Source organism: Lithobates pipiens, unplaced genomic scaffold, assembly GCF_037356315.1.
Source record: "Lithobates pipiens isolate NorthernLeopardFrog02 unplaced genomic scaffold, aLitPip1_a1.2 Scaffold_17, whole genome shotgun sequence".
In the NCBI taxonomy this organism is placed as follows: domain Eukaryota; kingdom Metazoa; phylum Chordata; class Amphibia; order Anura; family Ranidae; genus Lithobates; species Lithobates pipiens.
Window position 1 is genome coordinate 15,799,912 of NW_027507755.1, and position 17,078 is coordinate 15,816,989.

At 42.4% G+C, this 17,078-nt stretch overlaps 1 protein-coding gene across 8 annotated transcripts in view; it reads left to right on the forward strand.

The window, feature by feature from the left end:
* The window catches only part of GRM5 (glutamate metabotropic receptor 5), a 517,392-nt gene that overhangs the window by 26,937 nt on the left and 473,377 nt on the right, over positions 1-17,078 (forward strand). For 7 of the 8 annotated variants that reach the window (XM_077485017.1, XM_077485010.1, XM_077485015.1 and 4 more), the window contains exon 1: positions 3,801-4,245. The exons of the other annotated variant lie outside the window; for it this stretch is intronic. The gene's annotated coding sequence lies outside the window, so the exon portion shown is untranslated. Of the gene's footprint in view, positions 1-3,800; positions 4,246-17,078 lie in introns of those variants that run through there. 8 annotated transcript variants of the gene reach the window in all.

The following is a 17,078-nucleotide window of genomic DNA, read 5'->3' on the forward strand; positions in this document are numbered from 1 at the left end:
CATTTAGGGTCCATTGCAGTGCTTTTTTCCTGCATCAAAAAAGCCTGGAAAGTAGGTTATACGGGTTCCAGTGGCATAGTTCCCACCAGTGCAGTGTGTTCCAGTGCTTTTCAGTTCCACTAAAAAAAAGTACAACATGCTGATTTTTTCCGGCACAGAACTGTACTAGAATACAGCAAAAAGCCCAAAAAAGGTGTTAAAAACACACATGCAGTAATACATCTGAAACACATCTAAAGGACATTTTGGTGGTGTGAACCGGCTCTTAAAATGTTTAATTTCTGTTTTAAACTGAAAAGGGTTGTTTTGCAAGGTGATTGTTTACAATCGCTTTATAATTATTTTTTTTAGCAAGAGGAGGAGCTGCAGACCCTTCCTTCCTTCCTCTTTTGAATGCAGTTGCAATGCTTTTCAGGCTGTAAAGCAAAAACAAAAGAAGAAATGCAAATGGATGTATTTGATATTTTTTGCAAAAGGTGGAGGTTTTTCTTTAATGGATACAGAGCTACAGACCCTTCCTTCCTCCTTTGATGCAGGCTTTAACCTGCCTGGCGTTACGATTATTTCGGATTTTAGGTGCTAAAAGCGGTACCATTATTTTGCATGAAAATTTGGCGTTTTATATTGTAGTCCTGTAATTCTTAGGAATAACTCTCTTAAATCTGTCCAAAGACATCCCGGGTATAATAAAGTTTGAAAAATGAAATCATAAATTATAATATAATAAATAATTATAAATAATTGTACCAAATAATAATATAACAATAATAAAAATGATTCAATAATGTAATCAAATCAAAAACACTGAAATTTGCTCAGTTGCAGAATTGTCGCTGTCATTACTTTTCAGTATTTGATGACGGATCTCCCCACAAATCACTATCCCTCAATTCTGCGAGTGATTCTAATTTATTATCGCTGTTTTCTAGTTGGTCTGAAATCATTTTTGATGTAAAGGGACAGTTTTGGTTGCTATGGACAATCTCCAGTTTACAGGCATAAAGAACAGTTTTTATAATATAAAACTACATGCAGGACACTGGGCAGACCACTAGGGACAAAGGGGATGTGAAATAATTACATACAGCAATGTAATCTGTAAGATTACATTATACTGTATGTAATGTGTGCGTTTCACTTTTTGAATTTGGCGCCGATCTCCGTCCCCGTGCGTCCCAGCGCTCTCAGGGAACGGAGATCGGCGATGTGATAGATCGAGCGAGACACGGCTCACTCGTACAGCGGGGAGACAACGCTGGATCCGAGGGAGAAGGTAAGTAAACCTCCTCCTGGATCCAACGATGCGGTCCCGAGTCTGGCTCGGGGTTACCGCTTTTGGTATAAAAATTCCACCCCGAGCCAGACTCGGGAAGACCGTCAGGGGGGTTAATGCAAAAAATAAATGAATACACACTTTTGCTTTTTGCGTATTTAAATTGGTTGTAGTTTTTTTTCTTCCCTGCAAGGTAAAGGCATAATTCGCTAGTACGCATGACATAATAGCACAAGCACATTATGTGAAACTTATCTGAAAACGAAGCCTTCCAGCGATGCGATGTCATCACTGGACACTGCTTCCAAGTTCGCTGATTCCGGCTCAGGGACTGGCACTGGCACGGGAGCCGCCAGTCGCGGCACAGGGCTCTGAAGAAATGGCACAGTTGGCCGTTCCTTCTGAGCGCATGTGCCAGTGATGTCACTGGTTGCATGTACGGTATTTCCTAAATGGCGCGCATTTAGGATATATTTACACTACCTATAGTTAAGCCTTATTATAGGCTTAGCTATAGGTAAAATTTAAAGATGAAATTTTACTTCCTCTTTAATGGATATTGCGTTAAAGACTCTTCCTTCCTGATTTGATCACGGCTGCAATGCCATGCAGACTGTAATACAAAAAAAAAAAAAAAATACACTTTTTCTTTTTGCAAATATGTGTATTTATAGAGGAACTGTCTGCTCACATAATTTGCAATAAAAACATCCTTGCCATTCTGAAGCTTCCCTCCAACCACTTTGCATATTATTTTATATATACTGTGATTCTGTACTTGCCAAATATGCTGCAGAAATCTCCCTCTACTGAGTCTGGCTGCAGCCATTTTAGCTGTGGGCAGCTGAAGCTGTTGCCTGATCACTTCCTGGATTTACAGAGGCACACCTCCAGCTCTGCAGCTCTCATTGGCCCTCTTATGCCTCACCCCCTCTCCCTTTCTGGCAAACTCTCAGAAGAGTGAGAGCTGATGCATGATGTCATAAGCCTAGGCTAATGACCAGACAAGAAACAGTGGGCTGTATAAGATATTTACTGGCAGAAAAAAAAAGTTTTACTATCCAAAGTTAAAACAACAAGGGCAGAAGATTTAATAGATGGAAAGTTGAAAAAAACGACTGAAGGTCTGCGTTAATATTTTTTGCAAATGGTGGAGCTTTCCTTTAATGGATACAGAGCTACAGACTCTTCCTTTCTCCTTTGAGCAATGCTATGCAGGCTGTAATGCAAATAAAAAATATTATTATTATTATTATTATTAATAATAATAATAATAATAATAATAATAATAATAATAATAAATTCACACTTTTGTTTTTTGCAATTGGGTGCACTTATTATTTTTTGCAAAAGGTTGAATTTTCTTTGAATGGATTTATTATTAATTTGTGTCTTATAAATATCCCTGGAGGCAAGCTTTAATAATAAGCATTGAGTATTATGGATTGGTTACTATTATTATTATTATTATTATTAAGTAGAGGGGTGACCCCCTCCCCCCAGACAAATTCTCCTTGCCAGTGATGAGTGTGGGAGGGAAGGAGTTAGGATGTAGAGGCTGTGCAGAGGTGTAGGTGTGAACTCACCCTTATAGCATTTGTTACTCCAACACTTCATATTCATGATATGAGTCTGCTATACCATGTACTTGTATAAAAAACATATCCTGTTTTCTTCCTATTGCTTCCTTTGTGTGAAATCCCTGGTGATTCTGCCAGTTCCCCTGCTTTCCTACCATGGTTAGTTCTCTAGCTATGCTGGGAACGCCAGTGTACTCTCCTCCAATGATCAGACATGTCCTGACACCCATTCGCCCATTCGCCTACCCTCCTTTCCCCCTCTGCACAGCCAACTACTGGGAAGCTACTGGGAAGCTCAGTGTTCTGCTGCTTCTCCTCCCCCCAGCTGTTATGCAGCTGAGGGCAGAGGAAATGTAGTGAACAAGGGAAATAAGGTATTTATAATGTTTTGTTTTTTTCCATCTATACAAAAATGTTTTGCCTTTCATTTCTATTTTAAACTGAATGGGTTGTTTTACAAGGGGATCATTTACAATCACTTTAATATTTATTTATTTTTTTTGCAAGAGGTGGAGCTGCAGACTCTTCCTTCTTTCTCTAGATTGCAGTTGCAATGCTTTGCAGGCTGTAATGCAAAAAAATAAATGCAATAATAATATTAATAATAATAATAATAATTTATTATTAACAATAATAATAATAATAGCAATTATCATTATGAATAATAATAATAATAATAATAAATAATAATGATAAATGCACACTTTTGCTTTTTTCACGCTTATTATTTTTTATTTTTTGCAAAAGGTGGGATTTTCCTTTAATGGATGTAGACCTTTAATTGATGTAGCATTATTTTGTGTCTTATCTCCCTGGAGACAAGCTTTAATAACCAGCATTGAGGATTATAGATTGGTTACCATAATTGTTGTTATTATTATTATTATTATGTAGAGGGGTGACCCCCCCTAGCAGACACATTCTCCTTGCCAGTGATGAGTGTGGCAGGGAAGGAGTTAGGATGGATGTAGGGGCTGTGCAGAGGTGTAGGAGTGTATTATTCACACTAGCTCAGGCATGAGGATCTGGAACACTTGTCACCAAGCATGATCTGAGCTTTCACCTGGGACCTCGCATTCCCAGCACCTCCACCAAAATACAGGACCCCCCTATCTCGCACCTCTAGTGTATTGGATGCAGCACAGAGAGGAGGGAAGCAGGTGGCATCGTCTGACTTGCTGGAGATCAGTGTGTAGTGTGGATCGCTGGGTCCTTTCTCATCCTCTCCCCCACAAGGCTCTGTCCATCTGGGTCCTGGATATACAATCGTGCCACAGGGCATTGACCAGGGAGGGTCGAGGGGTAACCTTGGATGCCCATCTCAGGAGGCTGGAAGACTGGATCCTACACCTATCGGAATCTGAAGCTCCATCTCCCTGCTCCAGCTGACAGGTACTGAATATTAGTCTTTATTTTAACGTGTAATGTCTACAGACAAAGTAGTGACCACAGCAGCTAATCAGGGATCACTGCTTTGATTTTTTTCTTTTTTTTTATTAGATATTGGATTTATTTATATTATACGCTCATGTTGCTGATGGACATTGCACTTGCATTGTGGTCCTAGTTGGATGCAGACTCTGTAATCCCTGAAGCTGGACACGTAACAAGCATCTGAAGTCTATTTGTTGTCTTGCAAATCAAAGATTTAGGATTAAATTAATTGCAACCTTTTTTTTTTTTTTTTAAGAACGTGTGCCATTGTTATAGCTGTGCATGCACTTAATTGCGGCTTGGCTGAGCATTGCATTGTGTTGCAAAAGGAATTATTTGCAGGCATTCTAATACATGTGCATCCGATAAATAGTGCCCATTGAGGGTGGCTGTGCCATTCTTGGGCTATATACCAGCATTCATATGCAGCAGGTGTCTGTAAATGCATGCAACTCTATTAGCGGGATTTCAGCACCTCGGACAGCATCCCCATAGAAGTTTATGGGTCTCTATCAGTCTCTCTACAGCCAGAGCAGTGCCAGTGCTTTCCTCTTACAACATTGGAATCCTCACTTGCTTGCTGCTAGCATTTGATGTGCCTGGCCATACATTGGGAGATGAAAGCAAGCATTGAGAATTGCATAAGACATACATGATCATTTTTTGCAAACCCTTATTGCCTGCTCTTGGCACGCTTCTCTACTTGATCGATTTTCCTTTCTGATCAATAGAAATAATCAATCTGTAGTCAACAATGCAATTGATTGACATGCTACACACGGGAAACGGATTTCGATCAATGTTTAGAAAATACGACTATAAGTAGTTGATCGTTCTTCTGTTTCTACCATGCAAAGTCATAACCTGATTGATCAAAATATAATCAAATTCATGACCAAAGCATTTGAATGCTGCTGATTGATGTAAAAATGATCAATGGATTCAGTTTGGTCGACTCTGAAGGGAAGGGAAGTTATGGCTAAGCGATTTTTTTGCCAATTTGATAATTTTGATTTTTCGGATAATAACATCGAAGTGTGTATAGCCAGCAGCAAACATTTTGTGAATAGCAGTTCAAACAAGGTTTTTGGCTGCCTTTTGTATCATTCATTTAATGCAGCGTTTTCCAATCTCGTTCCCTTAAGTACCCCTGCAACAGGCCATGTTTTGGGAATTTCCCTTAGATAAAATAGCTTCAATGAATTCCAAGGCATTGACGTTAATTTAAAGCACCTGTGCGAGATGAAGGAAATCCTGAAACCATGGGGGTACTTGAGGACTGAGGTTGGGAACCACTGATTTGATGAATCATTATAGAAATTGGCAACATTTGGCACATTGCAAGAAAAAAGGGTACATGACATTGGGAATTCAGTAATGACTAGGAAATTTTGTTGTCAGCAGTCTTTCAAGGGAATGGTGGTCATGATGATGCTATTACAACTGACATACCTTGAAGTCAGCCATGAGATCTGCAAGTATGTGAAAAGCTGTAGAGTATCCTTGGATGGACAGCTCTCTAACAAGCACTGATAGCAGGCGAGAGTCATATTCTCAACCCCTTGATGGGGGATCCTTATGCTCTTCTTGGCTAAATTAATACACATACGCAGCCCACACATGTTAAAAGCCTGTCCTCCCTCTTCTACAAAAGTGGAAACAGGTGAAGATTGCTTGTGGATTAATTTTTCCACCATGTTAGAAAATTACTTTGTTTTACACTGAGCTCTTTCATTGGCGAGAAGAAGTCATTTTGGTTAAGTTAGAACTTGGCTTGATTGTTGCAAGCAATGCTTGAGTCTGTAGCATTGTCTCCTTTTTGATGGGCTGCATCTGGCCATCCTTAGAGCACAAGCATCAAAAGAGGGAACTCAATACATTTCTAATGCCCACCAAGTGCTCCCCAGATGGCTGAGCCTACAGAGATGAATGTCTACCAAGTGCTAACTAGATGACTGAACCCACAGAAATTAATGCCTACCAAGTGCTCCCCAGATGACTGAACCTACAGAAATGAATGCCTACTAAGTGCTCCCCAGATGACTGAACCTACAGAAATGAATGCCTACCAAGTGCTCCCCAGATGACTGAACCTACAGAGATGAATGCCTACCAAGTACTCCCCAGATGACTGAACCTACAGAGATGAATGGCTACCAGGTGCTCCCTAGATGACTGAACCTACAGAGATGAATGCCTACCAAGTGCTCCCCCAGATGATGAGTGAACCTACAGAGATGAATGCCTACTAAGTGCTCCTCAGATGACTTCTTATGATAAAAAACCTTCTGTGTGTAGAAGCCCCCCCCCCCGCACCCCCCTTATTACCTACCTGAGCTCCTTCTCTCTCCAGCGATAGCCATGATCCCCTCAGCCATCCAGTGAACTCCTCCTGATTGGCTGAGACAAAGCAGTGGCGCTATTGGCTCCCGAGGCTGTCAATCAAAGTCAGCCAGCCAATCAATGGAGAAAGGGGTGGGGCCAAGTTGGGCTCCATGTCTGATTGTATACATGGAGCTCTGACTGGGCTTGGGTGACCCCTGTAGCAAGCTGCTGCCTGAGGGGCACTCAAAGGAGGGAGGGACTAGGAGCAGCAAAGAGGGACCTGAGAAGAGGAGGATCCAGGCAGCTGTGTGCAAAACCAACTGCACAGAGGAGGTAAGTATAACATGTTTGTTATGTAAAAAAAATCACTTTAACTTAAAGAGATGAACCAAATGGCACTGAGCAGTGGGAGAACTGGTGCCTACAACCTCAGAGTGTTGACTTCATATCCAACATGGGATATCTACAACATCACCTAAAGTATAATACTTGACCTTAGATCAGTGGTCTCCAAACTGTGGACTGGGGCTGGATGTGGCCCTTTGCTTGCTTTTATTCACCATTTCATTTACTGGCACCAGCAAAAGGGCACAATTTCTAACAATGAAACCAGTGATGGGGCACAGTTCCTCCCGACGACACCAACAATGGGGACCAATGACGCCAATGATGGGGCACAATTCCTCCCAATGATAGCAATGACGGGGTACAATTCCTACCAATGACACCAAAGATGGGGCACAGTTCCTCCCACTGACACCAACAATGGGGTCCAATGACACCAATGACGGGGCACGATTCCTACTAATGACACCAATGATGGGGTATAATTCCTACCAATGACACCAACTATGGGGCACAGTTCCTCCCATTGGCACCAACAATGGGGTCCAATGACACCAATGGTGGGGTATAATTCCTCCCAAATGACACAAACCATGGGGCACAATTCCTCTTACTGACATCAATGGGACATTGGTGTCAGTTGATGGGACAATGATGGAGTAAACAATGATGGGACATTGTTTACTCCAACTAATGCTGGGGCATTTTCTAATCCTGACGGCCACAGTCCAGCCCCCCTGAAGTCTAAAGGACAGTAAACTGTCCCTTTGCGTTGAAGGTTTGGAGAATGTCTTGGATCACTGCCACCAATGGGACATTGGTGGCAGTTGATGGGACAATGATGGAGTAAACAATGATGGGACATTGTTTACTCCAACTAATGCTGGGGCATTTTCTACTCCTGACGGCCACAGTCCAGCCCCCCTGAAGTCTGAAGGACAGTAAACTGTCCCTTTGTATTGAAGGTTTGGAGAATGTCTTGGATCATCCTCAGGTGTATGGTGATCTGTCTATCCTCCTAATAATTGCACACCACAAAGACTGGCTATGAGTCCACTCTTCTTAGATATCTAGAAGCAGCGTATGCACGGAAAAAGGGAATAGAGGTCATTCCCATTGTCCATTGGGGAAAAAAACAAAAACAATGGCTGTTGGTGGGTTAAATAGCTTTTTCCCAATGGGAAATTCTCCAGGTGATAACGAGGACCTCCACATCTTGTGAGTGCTTGTTGTTGCTTGGGAGTTAACCCTTCCACTACCTAGTGGTTGAAAGTGATGCTTCAATCATTCGTACCGCTGGAGAGTATTGGGGCATGCAGAGCTGGCCTTGTTACAGGGAACAAATTATTCACACGATGGGTAAATGAGTGGCAACTCATATTTAATTCATCATCACCATTTAGCTTAGACTATAATCTGTCATGGGTTGTCTCTAATACAAGTCTTCGCTACGTGCCACGCACTGCATACAAATTTTAACAACAGTCTGCCTACTTATGCAAAAAAATCTCATTTATCTCCAAAAATGTGAAAGCGTATACCAATCCATCAGACCCTTTACAATGCCTATAAACAACTTGCCATTCATGGGCATGCAGCAGAGGAAATAAATAAATAATTAAATAAATAAATAAACAAGGTCAAATTCCCAAAAGCTATTTATCAGATTTTTTTTTTTTTTTTTAAATATCTGTAATTATTGCAGTCTATTTCCACAGGGCTTGTAGCAACATTCTATCCTAATTGCTCCATGTGCTTTCTTAATTATATTTCTCAAATGGTTATCAAGGATTAGTTAAAAAAAAAGGGGCTGTGGGTTTATTGTAAAAAAAATTGAAAAGTTGTGTTTTTTTTTATTTATTTTTTTATTGCTGACATTCAATGTAAACGTGAAGAATAATGTCGAAATTTGATTGAGTTTTCTTGGAAGCTAAAGCAGCAAGACGAATGTGCGACGGGGGGGAAAAAAAACAACCTCATAATAACATTGCAGTGCTATTAAAGGCAGGATGAGCGGAGGCACTTCGTTCCAACACACATCAGCGTTGGATGGGGCTGCTGTTTGGAGCGTGTGATCTTGAAAACATTTCAAAGTAAGCAGCCCAAGCTAGGAAAATGTGGGTTAATATCTTCTTATTGGTTTTTGAAAGCCCCAATAGACAGGGATATTTGTAGCAGATGATGTGCGGGATCAGGGGTATTATGATACGCTGGGAATGTGCACTTGTGTTGGATGAGCGTAATGCTTAAATGCATTAAGACAATGGAGGTGATTCGGTGAAGGAGTCATTTTCAACCTTGCTTAAAAGATTTGCCCTACTTGAAGAAAAAGCTTTGCAGATCTGAAATAGTTAAAGCAAGATCTGTGAAAAAAAAAAAAACTATAGGTGGTATTATGTAATATTATGAATGCCATACTCATGCTTAAAAATTCAACTCCAGGCAAGTGACCCAAAACCAGAAATGTTATTTATTGCAGCGTACCAATCATTAGATGTGCTGGCTGCATTCGTTTCCATTTTTTTAGGCTTATTTCCAGCAGCGACTGGTAAAATAGGTGGTGCAGCCCCCTAATCTCAGGACTCATCGTTTTTTTTTAACCAATTGCCAACCGATGCACGCCGATATGCTTCGGCACAATGGCAGCGGTGGGCAAATGAGCGTACCTGTACGTCCCCTTTAATTGGCGGGGCTAGCGAGCGCCTGCCACGTACAGCGTGACCGTGCCCGCGGGACTGACAGGCTCGATATCAGCCGATCTCCCGGCGATCGTGTCACGGAGCCGCAGAATGGGGAAGTGCCTATGTAAACAAGGCATTTCCCCGTTTTGCCTAGTTAAATGGCAGAGATCACCGCTCCCTGTCATCGTGAGCGTTGATCGCTGTCATGTGATTGGTAGCCCACCCCCCCCCCCCCCCACAGTTAGAATCACTCCCTAGGACACACTTAACCCCTTCATCGCCCCCCTAGGGGTTAACTCCTTCCCTGCCAGTGTCATTTATACAGTAATCAGTGCATTTTTATAGCACTGATCGCTGTATAAATGACAATGGTCCCAAAATAGTGTCAAAAGTGTCCGATGTGTCCGCCATAATGTCGCAGTCATGATAAAAATCGCAGATCGACGACATTACTAATAAAAAACGAATGAATAAAAATGCCATAAAACTATCCCCTATTTTGTAGACACTATAACAGGGATATGCAATTAGTGGACCTCCAGCTGTTGCAGAACTACAATTCATATGAGGCATAGCAAGAATCTTAGAGCCACAAGCATGACAGCCAGAGGCAGATGCATGATGGGACTTGTAGTTTAGCAACAGCTGGAGGTCTGGTAATTGCATATCCCTGCACTATAACTTTTGTGCAAACCAATCAATATACGCTTATTGCGATTTTTTTTATTATTATTTTTTTTTTACCAAACATATGTAGAAGAATACGTATCGGCCTAAACTAAGGAACAAATTCTTTTTTTTATATATAATTTTGGGGGATATTTATTATAGCAAAAAGTTAAAAAAAATGCTTTTTTTCCCAAAATTGTCGCTCTATTTTTGTTTATAGTGCAAAAAATAAAAACCGCAGAGGTGATCAAAATACCACCAAAAGAAAGTTCTATTTGTGGGGGAAAAAAGGGCGTCAATTTTGTTTGGGTGCAACGTCGCACGATCGCGCAATTGTCAGTTAAAGCAATACAGTGCCGAATTGCAAAAAAGTGCTCTGGTCAGGAAGGGGGTAAAATCTTCTGGGGCTGAAGCGGTTAAGCACATTTTATTACTCTAAGAGCAGTAAGGATGTGGAATTCCCTTCCACAGGCGTCAATTTTGGCACAGAGAGTTAAAAATTTAGAAAAACTATTAGATAAGCACCTGAACGATCACAACATACAGGGATATACAATGTAATACTGACATATAATCACACACATAGGTTGGACTTGATGGACTTGTGTCTTTTTTCAACCTCACCTACTATGTAACTATGATTAGAGCCTGAGGCTCTAAATGGCTTCAAAAAGGTTGGACTCGGGGCACAGAGCACTGTGCCTGAACCTACCCACTTGTGACATTAGCGAATCAATATTCGCTATTGTCTTCCGGGTTCTCATCCTGGCCAATCAGTACAGGAGGCGGATCTTAAGACCCGATTAGTCGGGAGGAGAAGCCGGGAATTTGCGACGTGGATGGAGTAAGTGTGGACCTGGCAGGGGTTCTTTTTCTTTGGCAACAATAAATAGAGAACCAGCTGCCACTGCTTGTTTCCTGTTTGCACCTGGCAGTCTGGCCAGTAGCACACCACCTGTATAAGGCCCCTTTCACGCTGGGGCGGTGAGTGTGTCGGCGGTAAAGCGCCGCTATTTTTATCGGCGCTGTACCGTCAATTTCACGGCGCAATTCGGCCGCTAGTGGGGCACTTTTACCCACGCTAGTGGCCGAGAAATGGTTCAAAACCAGCCGCAAATGGGTTAGAACCACCGCAAAGTGCTATGCTGGCGGTATAGCCGCGCTGCCCCATTGATTTCAATGGGCAGGAGCGGTTTAGGAGTGGTGTATACACAGCTCATTCACCGCTCCAAAGATGCTGCTAGCAGGACTTTTTTTAGCATCCTGCCAGCGCACCGCTCCAGTGTGAAAGCCCTTGGGGGGGTTTCACATTGGAGACACAGCAGCGGCTCTTATGGGGGGGTTTTCCGGCGCTATTTTTAGTGCTGTAGCGCCTGCAAAGCACCCCAGTGTGAAATGGGTCTTAGAGTGCCCCCACTCAGGCTGAAGGAGAACAGGGGGCACAGCAGCATTGTCAGCCTGCGGGGGAAGGGGGAGGGTGTGTTAAAGTGGTAGTAAACAGCAGATTTAAGAAAAAATCCCCTGCAAGGCAATGTCATAATGTGCTAGTATGCATTACATGCTAGCATAATTATGAGAGACTTACCTTAAAACAAAGCCCTGTCCCCACTGAGGGGGCTTTCATCTTCATCCGGTCTACCTTCCAGGTTTGCTTCCTCTGCCTACATGAGTGGCCGGGGGGCGCAATGACATCACTCCCGCGCATGAGCCCGGGAGCCACCGTTTACGGCACGGAATCTGAAGGTCCAGTGCGGTATGCTGGACCTTCAGAGCGCATGCGCCAGTGACGACACCGGCTGCATGCACTCTTAATATATCTCCTAAACAGTGCAAGTTTAGGAGAAATTCACAGTACCTACGAGTGAGCCTTATTAAAGGCTAACCTGTAGGTATAAGTGGCAAAGCTGAGTTTACTACCACTTTAAATGTACTAGCAGATTTAAATACACTAACAAGACAAACTCCAGCTCACACTTTATAATCAGTTACAGCAAATACTTTTTTTTGTTCCTTTTGGGATAAAGGTTTTACATAAATAAAAGCTGAAAATTGTAAGAACCCTGGTAAGTGTTAAATGGTTTATCGCATTCCTGTGAACTGATACATCTGGAAGAAAGCTTGTTCTTTTGAAACACAACAGACTTACTGGCTGAATCGCCAGATGAAAATAGAAGAGAGGAAGCCCAAAAAAAGGAAACAAATGCAGCCATCACATCGAAGAATTGCTAAGCTGCAATATAATAAATGTTCGCTTTTTGAGTCTAATACAGTGGAACATCGGTTTACGAGTAACGCAGTTAACGAGCGCTTTGAAAGACAAGCAACTTTTTTTTTTTTTTTTTTTTTATTCTGTCTCGCAAAACTAGCAGAATTCAATCAAATGGGCGGTGCAGTACCGCATTTGGTGGGGACATAAGGGAGACTCAGAACGGTTCGGAGCCGTTCCGAAATACTCGGAATGACTTGTAAATACTCCTTTCCCGAGCCTTTCAGAGGCTTTCTGAGTTCAGCCTAGCTGTCCCCGAGTATTTCCGAGGCTCTCCGGCGCCCCCCACACTTCTGGCCACATGCGGTATTGCATGTAATAGATGTCAATGTGGAATGAATTATCTTAGTTTCCATTGACTTCTATGGGGAAACTCGCTTTGATATGCGAGTGCTTTGGATTACAAGCATTCTCCTGGAACGGATTATGCTCTTAATCCAAGGTTCCACTGTACTGCTGTAACCACTTACCGACCGCCTCCTGTAGCTATACCACTACAGTGCAACTCGGCTGCACAGGATCATATATGTATACATGATTGGCATTTCATTCGCTACAGCACAAGATGGTCAGCAGGTCCCCCCCCCCCCCCCCACACACACACAGTATTGGAATATATATATATATATATATATATATATATATATATATATATATATATATATATATATATATTGTTTTCATGCAGTCTTTTTTCATTTATGTAATAAAAAATTAAATACATAGTGGTGATCAAATACCGCCAAAAGAAGCCATGTCTGGCAAAGGGAGGGCACCTGTTTTTTTTTTTTTGCTGCAAAAAAAGAAACATTTGCCGGTTTTACCCCTCCCCCAGCTTGTGATCAGACAGAGAAAGGAATATCAGAAGATTGATGAACACATCTCTTTGTCACTCCTGGTACCATACATTAGCATATAAACATTGGAACACAACTGACTGGCTCCGTGTGCTGCTGATTCCTCTCCTGTCTGAGCTCTGCTGTGTATGGGATTGCAAGAGGTTGGTACCATGTCAGATTCCGATAATAACATTTCTTTGGTGTATTCATTGATACATAGTTGCCTTATAACAAAGGGAAGACACATTAGGGAGAGATGCTGGTGCTGCTCATCCCAATATAGGCAGAGAAATTGGGAAGACTTCCCCAAGGGGGGTTTTAGGCAACTAGATGTAGAAAATGAAAAAGGTGAACGTTGGGTAAAGAATAACAATTGCTTTATTGAAAGGTGAAATAGGTTATAACATGAGTGTTAAAATATGAGCTTGAATGGGAATATAGTTGCCTTATTTCCTTTCTTTTTCAATCTATCTGGAGTTCCGCTTTAAAGTGTTACTAAACCCAGGACTCTGCATTCACTATATCTGGTCTCCCACAGTACACAGGACATGGAAATACAATTATTTTAGTAAATATAAACGGCTAAATACAGTACTTTTTCTCATCAGCAGTATATAGCAGTCTTGTGACTTCTATCAGTGTCTGGTTAAACTTGTAGGAGGAGTTTTCATTCTACTCTGACTGTCCTATGAGGCTGCACAACCCCTGACCCTCTGTCTGCACCGTGCTGATTGGCCCTGTGCTGATCACATGCACTCTTCCAAGAAAAAAAAAACCCCTAGCAATACACACCAAACTGAGCATGTGCAGCTTCCCCCCACCCAAAAATCTGTTCTATCAGGAGATGGTTTGGGGATTGTGGAAGAAGGGGAGGACTGTGCATATAGGATCAAACAGCCTTTTTACACAATGATTAACCCCTTAGGTTCCACGGTGAGTGTAACAAGCATGCTTTACTGCATCTACAGACTGATTTTACTGTTGTGGGTTTAGTAACACTTTAAGCTAACATCAGGAACGGAAAGTGCGCCAGTTTGCAACGCTAAGGCTGGATTCACACCTATGCATTTTTAGTGCTTTTTGCATTTTGCAGATTTGCACTACAGTCCATTTAACATGGTTTCCTATGGAACACGTTTTGTAGTGCAAATCTGCAAAATGCAAAAAGCACAAAAAATGCCATAGGTGTGAATCAGGCCTTATTGTCTGAAATTGGAGAATTGAATGTGCACTCACTGCCTCCATCAAAAAAGCAGGAAATCTGTTCCACCTTCCTCACATCTGTTAAAAATGAAACTGGTCCGATATAAAAGGCACAGATTAATACAGCTACTGTATATATTCATTATTAAATCATCACATGTATTTTTAATGAAACACGTGTAAGAACCTGAAATTGATTTAGCATCAGCCTTTGCAACCTACTGTTCAGCAGCATGCAGAATGGAAGAAGAAGGGGCAGGACAGAAAGCCAATCAGATGTGCTGCATAAAAATGCAAGGAGCATGCTGATTTGAGGAGAGAGCAGAGTGAGCTGACATATTACCTCATTAGTCTGCTGCTGCTCCTTCACTGTCCTGTCAACTGGCTGGGAATGGGGAAATGACACCACTGTGTTCCTTCTGCGGGCTATAACTGTTAGGGTTCATTTACAGTTGTGGACAGTCTCCGAGAAGCTATCTATGGTGGATCACTTTTCAGAGAGCGGTACAGGAGCAGATGACAGGGTAATATAATTATGTTATGGGGGAGAATTAGAAAAACAGACTGACAGACTGTCTATGTTGTGGGCTGATCTTCCACAATTACTGCATGACCATTTACATGTGAACGGCCGCGAATAGCTGCAGGAGCTGCCAGCCTCTCATTGCATTAAATGGGGCTTTCTGTCCACGGCTAATTACAGGAGTGACGGAACGTCTTGGCACCCCACTTGGGTGCTTACGCCAAACAGTGCCTCCTGCTCTCCCAAACCCTTCCAGCAGACCGAGAGCTAATACCAGCCTTTTTACCCCAATCATCGTACACAGACAAAGATGTTTAGGTAGAACCAAACGAATGACTGTTTATTGAACAGAAATACAGGTTTTGATACACTTCAAATGTAGGTCAGTCACCACATGAACAATAACACTAAATATTACCCAAAATATCACACAATGGTTGAATAACGAGGTAAAGTTGACGCAAGGCTAATTCCATCATGTAGGACCCTCCAAGAGTTGGCCACATTAGCCAACAGACAGAAACAATAGGTGACTCAATCGCCCCCCCCCTCCCCCTTTCTGACCTGCCAGGCTGCATGCCCGGATAAAGGTCTGGTATGGATATTGAGTGGACCCCACGCTGTTCTTTTCTTTTTTAACCAGCCCTATTTTTTGTTATCTCTCAATTGTCAGCAGGGAAATTCATTGACATCTGGTGGCTCATCGGTTGTTAAGAAAGCCGTGGTTGGCTTCTCCGCTCTGCTCTTTAACATCCAGTGTACATTGCACCCTGATTGGACAAAGCTTTGCCAGATCAGGGCACAGAATGCACTGTGCAGTGCTCAGGGCATTGCAGGGTGTCTGTGGGGGGGGGGGGGGGGGGGGGCGAACACCCGGTGAACACCCTACAAATTTGGGTGTATGGCAAACGTCTGAACGGAAAAATGTTCGGTCCAAACTGATGCTTGGGTCGAACCATTCGCCCATCCCTATGTTCCATCTAGAGGGACTCACAAAGGAGTACAGGATGGAGAAGGAGCAGAAATTAGCTACCCCTGACCTTCATCCTGCAGGTCAGTAGCTCAAGGTTGAAAGGCCGTTTGGGCCTGGTCTGGAGAGACCCCTTCTGGGGGACTCACAGGATTTCACTGGGGATGATGGTTGAACTCCATTGTTCTGTGTTTATGGCACTGAAGTTCTCTGTACTGTGACTGCTGTAAGAGTCTAGGAGGGAGGAGCCGAGCCTGTGACATCATGCCGAATGTGCCGAATGTGCCGTATGTGGTAGTGAACCAGCTAGAGATATTGCTCTTTTGATTCTGTCATTTTGAAAGATACGGCATACACTATGTTTGTGCCTTTCTGCCTTGTATGATATGTGAGCTAAGTCAGTGGAGAGCTTTGGCAACTGTATGGGATGGATGACTTGTGTTAACCAAGGAGGATACGAGAGGTGTGTTTGGGTTAAAGATTGATGAGCGTGTTGGTAATTTAATTGAGGTGAGCAGGCCCTTCATCTGGTGATGGATGTGCACCGTGCACGAAGAGTGAAGACACTTGGTGTTTTGTTAAATAATTTTCTTCACAGTTTTTTTTATATTACCTGGAAGTTGCTGGATATATGTTTAATGCTCAGTTTTGTGGGACTTTGAACTATTTGTAGGTTATTGATTTAGGCGCTACACTGAATTTATTAGAATGGGAATAGGTCACTCCTGACCAACACATTGTAGGTCTGTGATCCATACAAGGCAGTAGTTCATAATCCTGTCCTCGAGAACCCCCAACAGGCCATGTTTGCAGGTTTTCCTTTATCTTGCACAGGTGCTGTAGCCTCCCTGGCGGTAAGATTATGTCAGATTTTTGCGCCTCAAAGCGCTACAGTTGTTTTGCATAGAAATTTGGTGTTTTATATTTTAGGCCTGTAATTCTTAGTAATAACACACTTAAATCTGTCCAA